Genomic DNA, 16659 nt, shown 5'->3' on the forward strand with positions numbered 1-16659 from the left:
TATGTTTAGGGACAAGCCACTTTGGAGCCTGTCTGTATGAAGGGGACCAGATGTTACTAGCGAGCAGTTCTGGCTGTGAAGGGTCGTGCATAAACTTGCACGTGTGTTCTGTTTCCAATTTCACTCCCTCAGATGCAAAATCTATCCTCAGGGGTCTGTGTTTAAAAACTTGCTCTACAAAAGAAGGGTGAAAGGGTGATATTTGCATATCTGCAAAGGCACCAGATTTTAGGTGAGAATCTTGATAGATCAAGGATGCCACTTTTAATAAATTCCTCTTTTGTATAAGACTGCTGAAAATTCTCTTATCTGACACAACAAAACCGAAATTTTCTAGCAATGCTGTTTGATGTGAGGAGTTCCATTCCAAGCACTTATTTGCTCAGAAGCTGATTGTGAGACTTGCCTAATCCCAAATTCAAAGTGCCGTCACACATATCAGGTTATTGGAACACTGTGCCTCAGTTTCCCCAGTTATAAAAGGGAGAACAGCTACCTTTTTCCTACTGAAAATACACTGAGGATTGGGCAAATTGCACAGAAGGAAACACCTGAATCCAAACACTGTTAATAGGAGCTTATTTACCATGTTGCTTCAAACTCTTAGAAGTAATTCAAAGTAGTAGTGGGGTGTGTGTGTGAGAGAGAGAGAAGAAGGGATGCAGTAAGAGAATTTATGAAAAGATGAGCAGGCTTAAGGTAAATTTACCTGAAAAGCTTTTGTCAGCATAAGGGGTGGCTTGAATTGAATGACAGAACTATGTGTGTGTTTATTTGTAGAAGTAAATGTTAAACATCTGTTGGGCCCATGAATTTAAACCTCCTGGGAGCACCTTTGAAGCTGTATACCTCTGTGTCTACACATTTTCTTTCTCCAAGTTGGTGGCTAAAGATACAAAGAAATCAAAATATGCCTAAAACAATCTCATGTGCCGATGTTGATGGGGGTGTTTCAGGCTTGTTCAGATTGTAAGACTTATTTATGGTTTATTTTGTCACCAGCAATCTCCAGTAAAAACCCTGGCCTTTTATTGTACATTTGGTTCTTGTTATATCCTAGGTAATTAGAGAGCAGATCCAGGTATTGAACACACATTCCTTCACTAGCTATCTAAAATTAAAGCTAATCATAAAGACATTACGGAACGTATCAAGATTTCCTTTATTACGACATTAATAAGACATTATGCATCGCACCCCATTTGATTAGCATATGGTGCCTCAGAGCAAATCAGTTAACACTGATGCATCTATTAAAGTGTCCAAGCAATATTCTGCATCTCCTAAGTGATGCACAATAAATACACTGCTGTGTGGCCACCCTCACCCAGCCTCTGCCAGACTGACACAGCCCTAAATCTCCCGTGATGGGCTGGGTGTGCTGCAGAAACAACACTGGGATGAACACAGGGCTTGGAGAGCCCTTGCCAGAAAGAGAGAAGGAATTTGAGGGCACATTTTAAGCCTTTGTAACCCAGCAAAGCTAGTTTTAAGAGCAAGCTTGTTTTAAAGTGTGAGTTTAGCGAGGTAGGAGTGAGTAAGGCTCTCGTCCCTCCGAGACACTGCTGTTAAACTACCTGCTTCCACTGCATCCCAAAAGCCCTGTGAGCACAGTTTCCCCCTGAAGTCAGGGCTGGAGCTCAGTGCCTTCCTCTGCAACTGTACAAGTGAACCAGTTTCAAAACATTCCTCCTATTCTTTTGTCATGGAATTGTGGCAGAATCAGTACTGCATGTATCATCCTGATCCCTGCTGCAGTCAGTAAAGCCTGGAATAAATACATTAATTTTAGGTTTTGATAAATGTGAGTTTTGCCTTGTGACTCAGTGGTCAGGTTTCCATCTCATATTCACTTCTCTTGCTCTCAGAGTATAATTCTTATTGCCTAATTCTGTCCTTTTACACTTTAAATTATGCCTTTATCTAGAATTTATTTATCTCGTCTGCAATTCAGAATTTCTATTATTAATCCTCTGCGATATTATAGACATGCAGGAAGTACTATGAAAAATTCAATATACTTTTAATTTTTTTTTATTATTGTGGTAAAAAAAGAAATAAGAATGCTACTCATCTTCGAGTTCAACATATTTAACTATATTTAACACATTTAATGACATTTAAGGAACCAACTAAAGATGTGTTTGGATTTGGGGTATTTTTTGGTTTTTTGTTCAGAAATTCAACCACAATTCACAGCCAATTCTGTTGGATTGTGTCACATAACTGAGACAAAAGCAAACAGTAAATATATTATCCCTTTTTCCTGGATGGAAAAACTGCATCACAGGATAAGTTACATGACACAACAGAGTAACAGTAATAGCCTGGATATTAAATGCATAGTCTTGTTTGCCCTAGATAAAGTCCCTGTGCATTTCTTTCTAGAGATTGTCTCTTACTGAGCAGCCTCTATTGTTCAGATATTCTGCCCGAAAGCCTTTGTCACTAACTCAGTACAGCAAAGTAGGAGCTAAATACTTGAAACATTTTCTCTCTTACTATAACTTTCAGGCACTTCAGGAACATAAAGGACCATTTTTAAGTGTGGCACATCCTATTTCTTTTAAAAGAACAAGTCAAAATCTCTGATGTGCTTTTGAACTTCCGCAAAATTCACACTGCACTTTCTTTGCTTGATGACTCTTACACTGTGACAAGTTGGGGGAAGGTTGCCTGAGGTCAGCTGAATCAGACAGGAGTAAGCAAAACTATTCCTTGTCTAGTCTGTAGAGAGAGGATCACCCCGAAAAGAGAATTAGCCATGTGTGACCACTGGGCTCTTCTGCTACGAGCTGACAACTGCCTGTCTTCCTCAAAATCAGACTCTTTTTTTTTGTTTTTCAGAGCAATCATAGCCTTTTCTGCACTGCTAACATGAATGATTTTTTTTCTATTTTTTTTTTTAATAAAATCCCTAGTGGCAAACAAGAACTATTATCTGGGAAAAGTTCAGTAAACTGTGAATGCTGCAAAGGCTGCAGATACCCAAGAGCTTAGAGGCCCCAGTCAAATGGTGAAGAAAGAGGAATGTGAGAGTGGAGAACAGAGGAAGGAAGAGTAGTTACTCCAGTATGATGAGAACCATCTGAGCTTCTCTTGATGTCTCTGCAGTTCTGCCTTCCACTGGTGTCTTTCATCTGTGAAGCCCCAATTCATGCCACTCATGTACTCCTGGAGTTGTGGGCATGTAGCAAAGTGTTTAGAGCAAGGGCAGCCTCGGTGTGTGGCACATGCTGTACATGCATTATTCTTGAACCCACTCTAAAAATGCACATATTCAGACACACATACAGAAGGCCCATTCTGGGGTTTAACAAATGTCTTATTTTTTTACAACATAAAGCTCTTGTATAGCTTGGAGAAAGCTGGAAAAGAGAAAATATTCTTTTCTTTTCCTTTTTTTTTTTTTTTTTATAGAAAGCTGTAAACAGCAAGGTATTTATTCAAGAGACAAGAGCTTTTCCCAAGAGCTATTCCAGTTGCTTTTAGAGTTCTCTCTGTGTTTCTCTTAGTGTGGAAGAATTTTAATATTTGTTCCCTTCTTTTTACTTTTAAATATAATGTAAGTGGATCTGTGACAGTTTAAACTCTCTGCTTACATTTTCCCTGATTGAATGGGCTGCAGGAAGATAGGATAAAATTTAGATGCATGGGTCATAGTTTTGATAAAACACATTTCAAGAATTGCTGCTACAGGAATGCTACAGCTGAGATTTTCACATCTACTAAAATGTAATCTCAAATGCTTTTGCTTGCTTTGCCCAATAAGAAATTCATCAAAATGGGGTTAGATCCTAATTTTAAAAGCTAAAGAAGATGATTGTCAGAAGTGAGTACAAGATGGCACGAGTTACTTCACCACACCATGCACGCTCCCATAACATCTTTAACATAAGATCAAGTGAGGCATCTCAGCTATGCAGTCCTCTCTACTGCTGCCACATCAGCCCTTGAAAAGCTGTGTATTAATTCACACAGGCTCTTCAAAAATTTTATTTGTCAGCAGGTCGCAAACCTTCAAATCTAAAGATGTTTGCAACGTGTTTGCACCTATTAGTTTTTCCCTGATGGTGCCATGCATGACCAGCCCCATGAACAGCAGCACCCATGTTCTTTACTGTGTCCATTTAAACATCCAGGGGCTCTTCCGATGAAGCTGTTTATATTGGTCTGACTTCTCCACCTACAGAGGTTTCATTGCCACCAGGGCTGCCTAAAAGTGCATGCTGAGGGTGGGCAATAGCAGCTAAGCCTTTAGATGCAGGGTATTTTCATGTACAGGATGTGAGCTTGAACCTCTAATTCTTTGCTCTGGCACTGATTTCTATGAAACTCTGAGCAATTTGTTTTACCTTTGAATCCTCCTTTCTCTGAATCACAGTGCTTACCTGCTTTGAGGTTTAATCAAGGAAACTGTGCAAGTGCCAGATACTGTATAAAAGCAAGAGGCAATTATTAAAAGTGGGCTTTGACTTTTTAAAGGTAGGATAACAGATGCTGGGTAATAAATCTCATTAACGATGATAGGGAAATTGTCTTACTTTTGAACTCACATGGTGTTTGTTCCCTAACTTTTGTTACTGCTTAATACTTATTCTGGTTTCACTATTTGTTTTCCAAAAGTGCTGAAAACAATTAGATGACACAATGAGCTATTATTTCCCTAGGGTGTCCTAGCACTTTCAGATCTGTGCTTATGTTTAGGAATTATTGAAGCATATTGTTTTGATATGGCTTTAAGCAACATGATTGGCTTTCAGATCTAACCAACGCTGAGATTTGAAATCTGTTGAGCAAAGTGGCAGTGTTTTTAAACAGTGTTGCAGTTAGAAATTCATACGAGATATTTCACCAGCCTACTATTTGTGTATGTGTGTGAATGCTTATCTACTGACAAAAATTATTGGCTTAATCGGCTCTGATTTTTCTCTCTCAATTTGGAATGGGGAAAACAAGTCTCTTGCTTGCTCATGATGGGGAATCTGCCTCCTGTCCACTTATATCAACAGCTCTGAACGTGGAGCTGCAAATCCAGCCTGGACTTGATTGCTCTCAAAAGTGTTTCTGCAGTTAAGAAGCTGCAGTGTAGCACTTGGTTCCACATGAGGAGAATCAGATGGGCTTTAGGATTTACTTTGCTCTGCTAGTGAATGTGCCTCAATTCTGCAAGTTCAAAATGGTGATGCATTTAAAGTTAGCTGCTGCACTTGACTCACCCACTGTTCTTCTTGGATGATTTCTGTCTTGCAACAAGCAAATACACAGGAAATAAAGATCTAAGTTTGGGTGATTATTTGTCTTGGGATGATGGGTAAGGCATTCACACTGAGATTTAAAAAAAACCCCAGAGTATAAAACTCTTGCTTGAGTAGGAGACAAAAGTGTCAGTGATAAATTAAGCCTCGACCTCAGTTTCCCTTTTGTACACAATTAGGAGTTTCACAGAAACACCTCACGGCATGCTTAAAAGAGAGAAGACAGATCTTTACAAGAGGGAAATATCCTTACTCAGGGTCATGAGAAATACTAATCATCATAAATACTAAAAGGCAAGTGAAACACAGGTTTGAGAGAATTAGGCTTTAAAAAAAAAAATTAAAAATTGCTCTTGCAGACAGAAAACTACATGAGTGTGGTGTACTTGTATAGTCCTGGGCTTGTTGGAGATGCTGACCCACCCAGACATGGGCACATCTATCTATCAGGCAGCTCCTCTCCGAGAAGTGTCCTGTGCTGATTCCCTGACTCATATTGTAAAGAGAGAGGGAGACCAGCCTCGTGCTTAGGATTTTATGATGGAGCGTAAATCAGGTCTGCCTGTACTTGACCAAGGTTGAAACCCACAGTGCTGCATGGTAATTAGATTTTTAAAAGATTTTTTTTCCCTCTGGTTTATTTATATAGCAGTAATTACCTCCAGCACACAGTCGGAGTGACTGCTTGTCTTTCATGACCATACTTTTACCCTTTCATTTGACTGTCCTGTGCTTTTGTGGCTAATATAGAGCTTCATTCATTATCCCCGAGCCCCTTCCCCTGCCAGCCCTTGCACAGTGGCACAGCGGGGAGCACAAGGTTATTCTGTGGCAGCTTAAGTGGGAGTGGATGTGAAGAGCAGAGCAGAGATGTGTCCCTCAGCACTGAGCGGGCCAGACTGCTCCCACACCTTCCTGAGAGGCACAGCATTCCTAGGAGGAGCAGGGCTTGCCTGGGGTCTGTGAGCACCCCCTTCTTGCTGCTTCTGGTGATTCTTCCATCCCTGGCTCTTTCTGGTGTACCTTACCAGTAATACAGAAATGTTCCTTAATAAACATCTCATTTTCCAGATCTCCTTATCACAGAATCATTAACGTTGGGAAAGACCTTTAGGATCATCCAGTCCAACCTGTACTGCCAAGCCCACAAGTAATCCGTGTCCCCAAGTGCCACACCTGCATGTCTTTTAAATCCCTGCAGGAGTGGTGACCCCACCACTGCCCTGGGTGGCAGTGCTGCATGGCAGAACCATGCTGCAATACTTGACAACATTTTCATTGAAGAATCTTTCCTAATATCAAATCTAAACTACCCCTGGTGCAAATGTGTCTCTCTTTGCCTCTTTTCTCCTTCCATCTCTTCCCACCCTCCTTTCCCATGAAGTATCTTTTGAACTTGTTCCTGGGTTTGAGATGGATTTGACAGCACTTGTTTTATTGCAATTAAAAATTATTTTGTTCTTACACTTCTCATCTTAATATGAGAGAAGGACCATCAATTAACTTCCTGAGGATAAAACAACCCCTCATGGTTTCAGCCTGGCTCCTGACAGGACCTGTGGCCCCTGGAGAGAGGAGCCCAAACTGGAGCAGGTTTGCTGGTGGGGCTTGTGATCCCATGGGGAACAAGCTGGAGCAGCTTGCTCCTGAAAGTATGAGCATGCTGGGAGTGTTTGTGAAGAGTTGCAACCCATGGGCAGGACCCAGGGTGGAGCAGTTCATGCAGAACTGGGAGACACTCCACACTGGAGCAGGGGAGGGTGTGATGAGTCCAATCCCTGTGGAGGAGGAAGCAGCAAATTCAGCGTGTGACGAACTGACCACAGCCCCTATTTCCCATCCCCCTCTACCACTGAGGCTGAGCAAATCAGGACTGAAGTTGAGCCTGGGAAGGAGGGAGGGGTGGGTGAAAGGTGTTTCAAGATTTGGTTTAATTTCTCCTTATTACACTGATTTGATTTGTAATAAATTAAACTAATTTCCCTAAGCCAAATCTATTTTGCCTGAGATAGTAACTGGTGATTTCTCCCTGTCCTTATCTGGACACATGATCCTTTTGGTCTTTTTTCTCTCCACTGTCCAGCTGAGGAGAGGAGTAAAAGAGCTTTGGTGGGTGCCTGATGTCCAGCCAGGGTCAATCCACTGTGGCACAACTTCTATTCTGGCTGCAGTTAGGGAAGGTGATTCTCATGTATGTCAATTTTCCTGAAGGCATACAAGGATCTTAAAACCATATTTATTCTGCTAGACCAGTTTGAGGTAGGAAGGACTAAGGTGGGTGCCTGCTGCAGATCTGTGTGGCCATGCTCAGCAGCACAGGCTGCAGAGGGACACTGTCTTCTCTCCAGAGGCTCCCTAGAGCTCTGGGTGTTCCCAGTTATTATTGCTTAATGTGCTTCTGGACCAGCAGAAACATGGGGTTTCCAGGGGATATCTTTATAGCAGTTGTCAGGAGGCTTGAAGCAGAACAGCTATGAAATGGAGCATTTTCAGTACTCGAATGAAAGAGAAGGAGCTTGCTTAGCCACATGAGGTGGTGATGATGCCATCAGGCCAGTGCAGTCAGTCAAACAAATGCAACTCCCTTTACAGTGTGAAGAAAAATAGGTTTTAAAAGCATCACCAGCCTCCCCAAAAGCAAACAATGTTGGTGAGTCAATAAATGATGGAGTTCATAAAGTGCCATTTACTTCCCCCTCCGTCTGCAGCAGTAAATTCAGATCAGACTTTCAGTAGCTGTCTGGCCTCACAGGGGTCTTGATTTCTTTTTGAAAACTATGGATGACAGTTACTTCTCTTCCCCAAGCTGTCAAGAAGGAGCTGATATGACTGTCAGAGGTATAATGTACATGTGTAAGCAGGGTTTCTGTTTCCACCTCACATTTGTAAATGCAGCTGCTAACATCTGAATTCAACTTATTTCTAATTATTTCAGTAACACTGAGCTGGTTTTCTCTTTCTGCGGAAATCTTCACTATTTATCAAGTTTCCTGACAAGATCTTGAGTGGATCTATCTGTAGATATTACACTAGCTTCTGGCAGAGGAGATCAGTGAGAAGGAGGAAAGATGCTGGTGGTTCAAATCTAGGGGGCAGGAGGCAGAGACAGCTCTGCAACAAGGTGTTGGTGTCAGCATCCAGGCCTTGGAGATCTTCAAACATACTGACTAGCTGCCACCAGATCTTGGTGTCATGGGCTCAGCTGCTTCAAAACCATCACAGCAGCCCACCTGGATCTCTCCAGCCTTGTTAATTGTGTGTCTCTACAGCAGTCAGAGCTTGGGAGGAACCAGTTCTAGAAGCACAGGGATACAGAAGTGTTTTGGTTTGAAGGAACATTAAAGATTGCCTCACCAAAATCCCCTGCCATGGGCAGGGACTGCTTCCACTAGATGAGGCTGCTCAGAGACCCATCCAACCTGGCCTTGACTATTTTCAGGGATGGGTCATTTATTCTCTGGGCATCGTGTACCAATGCCTCACCACCCTCACAAGAAAGAATATTTTTGCTATCTTTCACATTAAAGCCATTCTCCCTCGTCCTGCCATAAAATGCCCATGCAAAAAGTCACTCTCCCTCTTTCTTGTAAATCCCTTTTAGGTTCTGAAAGGCCACAATAAAGTCACCTTAAAGCCTTCTGTTCTCTGTGCTAAACAGCCCTGACTGTCTCATACTCTGTCCATAGGAGGGCAGCTCCATGTCTGCTCATCTTCGTGGCCTTCTCTGAACTCACTCTGAGACATCCGTGCCCCTCCTATGATGGGGACCCCAGAACTGGGCATGGTGCTCTGGGTGGAGTCTCACCAGAGCAGAGTAGAGAGTTCCTTCTCTCTCTTGCTTGGACTTCTCTCTTTCACACCCTTTCACACCTGCATGTGCATGGTGCAGTAGAGATCAACCTGACTTGAGCAGTAATACACAACTTCTAACCATGATACCATGGTCAGATTATCTGAAGAGCAGAAGCATAGCTCTCAGCACACCACAGACCTGTCCCAATACTACTTTCTGATAGCGATTAAATGCAGAGCTGGGGATTTTTGTTTTATTTTGGTTTTCAAGGTACCAAAAGCATGCAAATTTGAATTCACAGTGCTATTTTTCTACCCGCTATAAGATAGCGCCTCACATTACCATTCTTCTGCAAAAAGCCATTTTTAACAACTGCAGGTCAGGAGTCTGTTTTTCCTTCCCAGCTTCAGCCCACAGGGATTTTCATGATAACATTTAGCTTCAGAGCTGCATGCTCTATGGAGAAATGTGATTCAACAGCTGCCCTTCCTGAACTGTGTCCTTAAAGTAGAATCAAACCTTTCATAAAGCCAGGGATGTAGGGGAACATGTTTGTATGTGTTTGGATGGGTTTATGTGTATATATAAGGACCCATATGAAGAAAATTTTGCTCTGTTTCCTCAGATGACTTCTGATTTCCAAGTACTGTAGAAATCTTGGTCTCGGATCATTTTTTGGCAGAGACAATCTGTAAGCAGTGAGGACAAGGAGTGATGCTTTGGTAGCTGGAAACACTGGGTCAGGGTGTAGGTAAGGAGAGAACAAAGCACATCCCATTCTGCATGAGAGTGGAGATCATTCCCATGCCCTGGTAAACTTCCCCCCGTTTAATGTCAGGGTGTTAGCCCTTGGTAGGGCTACGTAAGAATGAAAGGACTGGGGATGGAAAGCAGCTAACCCCCACATATGCTGAAGGTAGTGCCCAAGACAAGTAACCAGGGTTGTTAGCCAATTTTCTTTGTCTCCTTGCTCTCACAGTCCAAATAATATTTCTCTCTTGTTTGTTTGTTGGGTTTTTTCTTTGATTGTTTAGTTTCATTGGTTTTGTTGGCTTTTTTTTCCCCTGGTCTCCTCCTTCCCATAGATTCTCCTTGTACATGCTGTTTTCTTGAAGCTAATGTTTTTTCCTGCTCATCTTCCATCTGCCCCTTTAGGGAGGAGTTGGACCTCTTCTCTTTTCACCCACAGACTCTACTTCCTGCCGTCATTTGGTGTGTGAGTGTGTTTTAGGGTTCGTTTTAATTATCATTAGTGTCCTGAAATGACCTACACGCGTAAGCTGCTTTACATTCCTGAAAGCTGGTGTGGAGTAATGCCTGGCCGGCTCCTCTCGGGCTGGGTGGGGCTCTGTGATGGATCAGGGCTCAGCTCCTCGCCTCCCTCTCTGCCCTTCACCCACCCGCCTGCACCCTGGGGAGCCCACACAGAGCCGCCTTCCCCTGTCACCCCGCAGCTGATTGAAAACCTTGCTCCATGGATTAAGACACAAAAGTCCTAAGTGAATTAAATTGCTCAGCCTCAGCTCTTTCCTTCGATGAGAGATTTCAGAGAACAAAAGCCTCTGTAGGTTGTTTTTTTCACATGGTTCAGCACAATTGGGGCATCTTGCTCTGAACAAAAGAGATGTGGAGCTGAACGGAAATTGCAGGGCTGGTTGTTGGACCCTGTCCTCCACCCTCCCCTCTGCTCTCTGTACCAAGTGCAAAGGGCTGAGAAGATGTTCCAGTTGTACACATGGTGTGGATCAGGTGGGAGTTTTTCCCCCTGCACCTTCACCTGAATGTACTGAGGATCCAGAACTGCCCTGGCCCCAAGTGTGTATTCCCTGATAATGTCACTTGAATTAAAGACGGATGATTTTCACATCATTCCTGCCCTGACAACATTAATCTGATGTGGCTTTCACAGCTTTAGTTGCAAATCCAATCACTTGATGGATGGGAATGTTTACCCACCCCAAATCTCAACTTTCCTGCCTTCCCCGCCTCCTAGCTAGTGTCAGCCAAGTCAGCAAGATCTCTGTCCATAAAATATACCGAGCAAGCTGCAACTTTGCAGTCTTACTGGGATTTATGGACAGGCTTAAATGATAGAGGATTTTTTTTGTTTGTTTTTGTCCTTTTAGGCTTTTATAAACAAACGTTTTCCATGAGTAGCTTTGTTTTCCTCAGTTCCATGTCAACCCAGCTCAGCTGATGCAGAGACCTTGCCCAGCTTTCACAGCCACCTTAATTGCAATGAGTATCATGGCAAACTGACAGATGAATTTCACTTTCTGGAGCATGGAGTAAAATTCATGCAAATAACTTTTAAGACTTAAATCTCATTTTCTTTATCAAACCAAGGGAGAATTTTAATATGGAAGAATATGGAGACAGGTGTGGGGCCAAAATTGGAACAAAAGAACAAAAAATTGACCAAAAAAAGTAACCAGATCTCACTCTCTGTTCTCTCTAACCGGACTGTAGAGGGTTGAGTATTATTTCTTTTACTATTGGCCTCCTCATTTGATTATCTCAAATACCCCCCTTCTCTGACCAAATCAAGCAATGCAATGTGTGTTTGTGTTTTTATTTGGATGTCCGTCCATGTCCTACCTTGTGTGACTTCACCATGTGTGGGGCAGAAATACTGGTTGTAACTGCCACACAGAGTAATTAATCAAGGCCTTTTACACCTCTCTTAGTAGACAGAATGGGTCATTTTATAAAGACTGGTCCCATTCTCTAACAATTAGAAGGACTTGGTGTCATCCTCCCTCTGCTATCTCACTGTAATCCATAAAGCATTTGCTTTACAATGCATTAGTATCCTCTTTATAATCTCTCTCTGTTCCCCTCTCTGACTTTCCTTGAAAGGACAATGTCAAGATAAAAATCAAATATTTACTCTTGTGGGTGTAGACAAATCCTTTCTGTGTTACTTATAACACCTCAGATTATGAAATCGGACATGATTTCAATCCTCTAATTGACCTGTCGTCATTTAGGCTATTTACTTTAGTTCTTGTGGTGCTCAGAGCTTGGACAGCGGGTTCAAAGGAGCATGGGGAAAGAGATATTTTATGCGTAAGTTGGATGCCTTTAGTCCTTTTATGGCAGTAGAAACCTTTGCATTAGGTGATAGCACTGAGAGGAGCAGCCTGACATTATCTGTGAGTAAGCACGGTGTACAATCACCTTCCTAAAAATGTTATTTTGCTTCTCTGGTCTCTCATTAAAGAAATACAAAGCACAATTTGTGGAAATTTTTCATGTAAGTGCTATCCTGGAAAACCTGACTATTAAGGTGTTTTGTATTGACCCGCAATGTACACTGTAGTGAGAGAAATGCAGTTTGGTAGTAAGGGTGTGAGTCATATGCCCTGATAGCTTCATTTGAGGGAGCAGTAAAGTCAGCTGGAAGATCTCTGTTGATTTCAGCGTTATCTTCCTGGCTTTGTATGTACTGACCTATGCTACCCAGGTAATTCTGATAATCCAAGGGATGCCAGGGTGTCATTGTTAGAGACTCAGTCCCTCTGAAATGGATATTAGAAGGGCCGTCATTTCCAGCCATCACTGCTGAAGGATGGCCTTATGTCAATGTGCTTCAAAGGTCTGATACAGAAACTAACATTTTTCTACCTACTGCAAAACAATTTCTCAGTAAACATACACCCGTCCCTTTGAGAGGTCTTGGCTAAGGTTTAACACCAGATCATTTTTCGTTGTCTTGAAACTTAATCACTTCTGCTGAAACTTTTTTGGTGAGGGACTGAAAAGGGCAGAGTGAAGGAGGAAAAGAAAAGCCTTCAACATTTCCAAAGGGTTGGGATGTGAGAGGCCCTCTTCTATCTAAGAAAAGTTTCAGCAGGCACATTGATGCGTGGTGCCTACTCACATCATTTTACAGCATTCTCTGAAGACAGTGCTGTTGAATGATGAACCTGAATAGGGTTCAAGCTTTCTGAGAGGTCCAAGAACACTCATGGGATGTTGCAACTTTTTCCTTTCCTTATGTTGAGATACTGCTGCTTGTTGGAGTGGACAGGTGGCCACATATACATCCTTCACTCATACAACAGTGACCGTTTTGGTCAACACAAAGGACAGATTGATGGTAACCCTGAGGTGACCTGAGGTGACAGTATGCTTGGGAAGACCAGGAATGCAGCTAAGGGTGCATCTTGCCTGTGTCAGGCAGAGATGAGCCACTGGTCTATAGGACTATAGAAGAATTTGAGATAAAAAATAGTCCTGGCCTGGAGCTTGCCTTCTTCTGTAACCATACACATGGGGTTTAAGCACAGCTTAGTGCCTATTCACAATATATTTCATTGACAGTACTGTTAAAATGGTTGTTTCTACCTTCTGCCTAATGGCCATTGAGAGGTAGGCTGTGCTCTGAACATGACAAGGAGTAAGTGAATGACTGTCATTTCAATTGCTTGTAAGAGATACTTGGAAGATTTTAGCATGTTCTCTTTTCTTCCTAGTGTCTTTTCTCAAAGGCAGGAGGGCAACAAAAGTCAGATGCGACCGTCACTGCCCATGGCAGTAAATCAGTGACGGAGCCTTGATTACAGTCCATCTCTTCCAATTTGCTGCCTGGTTCTCTAGTTAGCTGACAGACAGAGTGGTATTAGCTGCAAGTGTGAGATCAGATGGTGTGGGTATTACTTGTATCTTTGCTTCTGTTCTGACTGGTGGCCTTGATGGAGTCCATGATGTTGTCTGTTTCTGTATCTCACCATTGGAGGATAAAGTCTGCTATCTGCATGATTTTTTTTCTAGAAAGCTTTTATATCCCAGTGACCAAACACATCAAACACATCAACCCATTAAAAATCTTGCTCCTGAGTGGTAGGAACCCAAGAAGCTTTTGAGGGAAGGTGTATTTATTTGTCTGTCTTTTTAACCAGTCTCTTTCACAAATCAAGTTGTTGCCCAACCAGTTGACTCCTTGGCAATTGGGGTACCAAGCTGATGTACCAAAAGGGGAGCTTTCCAGGGGAGAGTCTCACAAGTACAAGAAAAACAAGTGGCTTTTGTCAAATTTGTGAAATGGAAAGCATCAATCTGTTTTAATACAGTTGCTCAGGGAGGGTAAAGATAAGAGGAGAGAAAACAGTTAAAAATTGCAGTGAGTGTGTAGTGGGCATGGTCAGCTGAAGAGTTAAGTGACAGAGCCTTATTCACTCATATGAATTAATAATTGATTCAGTAACAAATCACTAATGTTGCAGTAGTCATGGTGAATAAGATAATAAATGTGTCCTGTCCAGGGAATGCAATGTTGTTAGAATTCAGCTGAAATTATTCATAAATGTGCTACTTTTCCTCATCTCCAACTACTGCTAGTTTAGCTTTTCTTTTTAATCTTCCTAAGCTGTCACATTAGATGGTGGAGCTAGTCACATTCTATATACAGTGGGATATTAAGGAGAACTGTGGAGACATTATGTCAAATTTCAATAGATAATAGACACAAATTAAGAAACAAAGTGCCTCCATACCTTTTTGTGCTCCTCGTCTAGCTTAATAAATAAATAAAATAGAAGCCCAAAGGATATTTAATAGCTTTTGCATGTGACCCCTGCAGATTTTCTGCCCCCTCCCTCTTCTTCTGCTTATGGAAGGAGCTCTAAGGACTTTTGTAGCCCTTTGGTGAGATGTATAGTGTCCTGACTGAAGAGGATGCAGGGTACCTGGTATTTGATCTGCAGAGAGGATTCACAGCCCCTACAGACCAGTCTGAAATGCCACCACAGGTCCTTACGTGCTTGAACCACTATTCACAAAGGCATGAGGGTGTCCTGGGTGACAGGAAATGAGTGAGGGCTTGTAGTGGTATTTGGAACATGAGGAAAAAGGTGTTAGGGATAGAGAATCACTCAGCTAGCAATTAAAGAGAAGGTGAGGCAGATGGAGTAATCTTGCAAAAGATGAGAATTGTGTGAGAATGTCGTGGCTTAGATGATGTGAACAACAAAATATCTCTAGTTTATCAGGGAAAATGACACCAAGGACTAATACTTGTGAAAGCAAGCCAGACAAAAAATGACAAATAAGTATGGTTTTGGGGTTTTTGGGGTTTTTTTTTTGTAATCAATGAGTGTAATTGAACTTTGTCATAACTTCAAATGGATGAACTTTTCATTGCTTGAAGTTTTCAAATCAACATTTGGATCCCTTCCTAGAGAAGATGCTTTAGCCAAGGGCAAGGTGTTCAGTAAGTGAGTGGAAATTGTGGTGCATCATGTTAACGAGGTGAGATTAGAGAAATCTGGCCTTAAACTCTTTGAACGCAATCTTTCAATACATCTGGAAAATGACAACAATATGAAACAAAAACCATCAGTGTAAAAATGAAGAATGCTGGAGAAATTATCTGTGTGTTCAGAGAGGGCAAATAATAAAGATAGGAAACAGTTCAGAACTGAGGGCTAATGGCAAGTGGTCTAGAAGTAAGGACAAAGTAATTTTCAGTACAACAGAGGGACAAGTGGTAGAACATAGGAGATCTCATTTTAAAAGTGAGGAAAACATGGGGAATTCACATGCCTACAATATGTAGGGCTAGTCTGAATTGCAGTGGACTGCTTTGTAGGAATGTAGGTCAGAAGTCTTCAGTCCTGCTCTGCTCATATTCCTGGTACACAAAGAAGCACATCCCCCTGAGCCAAACAGAGGACTAGGGCTGAGTCAGAGACCACAGACAACACCAGAGTACCCCTGGAGTACTGAGTTGAGAAGGGAGGGGAGCACAGGAGAAATCAGTGAGCTTTTTGGAGAGTGATCTCAGCTCTCCCTAGTTTGATATGCGTACTTTGCTCATCTATAGCAATTACACACAACCTTCTAGAACTTGTTGTAAATTCACCTTTTTGTGCTCTCCTCAGATTTTGACTTTAACCTCCTGTAAGATGTTGCTTCCACTAAGAGACTCTTGCTATAGTGCAGCAACACAGCAACCCATTTCTGTCTGGAGATGCAGCAGCCAGAGCAGGTTTATCCACACAGCCTGTGATTCCCCAGGCTGGATGCCAGCCAAGATGACGTTGTCAGATCTCTTGTTTTCAAAAAAAAAAAAACCAAAAACAAAAACCAAAAAACAAAACAAAACAAACCAAACAAACTAAAAAAAAAAAACAAAACAACACTGCCATGGGGGCCACAGTGATCACACAAGAGGGCCTCCCACCTTTGCCTCCCCATCCTCATCTCCCTGGGTGCTACCAGGGAACAATAAAGCCCAGCAGAAAGGAGCATCACTCCTCCTGTAATCACACAGGATAAGACATGCTGTCTCTGCCTCCCCCCCAGGTTACCTAACCCCTCGTGGTGGCAGGAGATGTACGTGCCTCCCTGGGAATGATGTCAGAGCAAGGCACAGGGGGGCTGGGGTTGTGCCACATGGCAAGTCACATGCAGTGTAGCTGTCTTCACGTCCTCCTCCTCCGAAAGGCTCTGTGTTTACTCGCGCTCTGCAGCACACTGCTCCCCTGTACAAGGGAAATGCAGCTTGCTGGGATGCTGGGGGCTCGGGGACCAGGGTTCACACGTGTGTGTGCACGTGTCTGTGCAGGGGTGAGCATGTCTGCATGTGTGCAGAGACAGGGCTCT

The 16659-nt window shown here is 42.5% G+C and overlaps 1 protein-coding gene and 1 long non-coding RNA gene across 22 annotated transcripts in view; one reads left to right on the forward strand and one right to left on the reverse strand.

Annotated features, from left to right (window-relative positions):
* The window catches only part of CELF4 (CUGBP Elav-like family member 4), a 710045-nt gene that overhangs the window by 151614 nt on the left and 541772 nt on the right, over positions 1 to 16659 (forward strand). The gene's annotated exons all lie outside the window — the stretch shown is intronic.
* The window catches only part of LOC119696209, a 125283-nt gene that overhangs the window by 21403 nt on the left and 87221 nt on the right, over positions 1 to 16659 (reverse strand). For all 3 annotated transcript variants that reach the window (XR_005255541.1, XR_005255542.1, XR_005255540.1), the window contains one exon: positions 1 to 16659. This exon is cut by the window's left edge and continues 21403 nt beyond it; it is cut by the window's right edge. This is a non-coding gene — a long non-coding RNA (uncharacterized LOC119696209).

Source organism: Motacilla alba, chromosome Z (assembly GCF_015832195.1).
Source record: "Motacilla alba alba isolate MOTALB_02 chromosome Z, Motacilla_alba_V1.0_pri, whole genome shotgun sequence".
In the NCBI taxonomy this organism is placed as follows: Eukaryota; Metazoa; Chordata; class Aves; order Passeriformes; family Motacillidae; genus Motacilla; species Motacilla alba.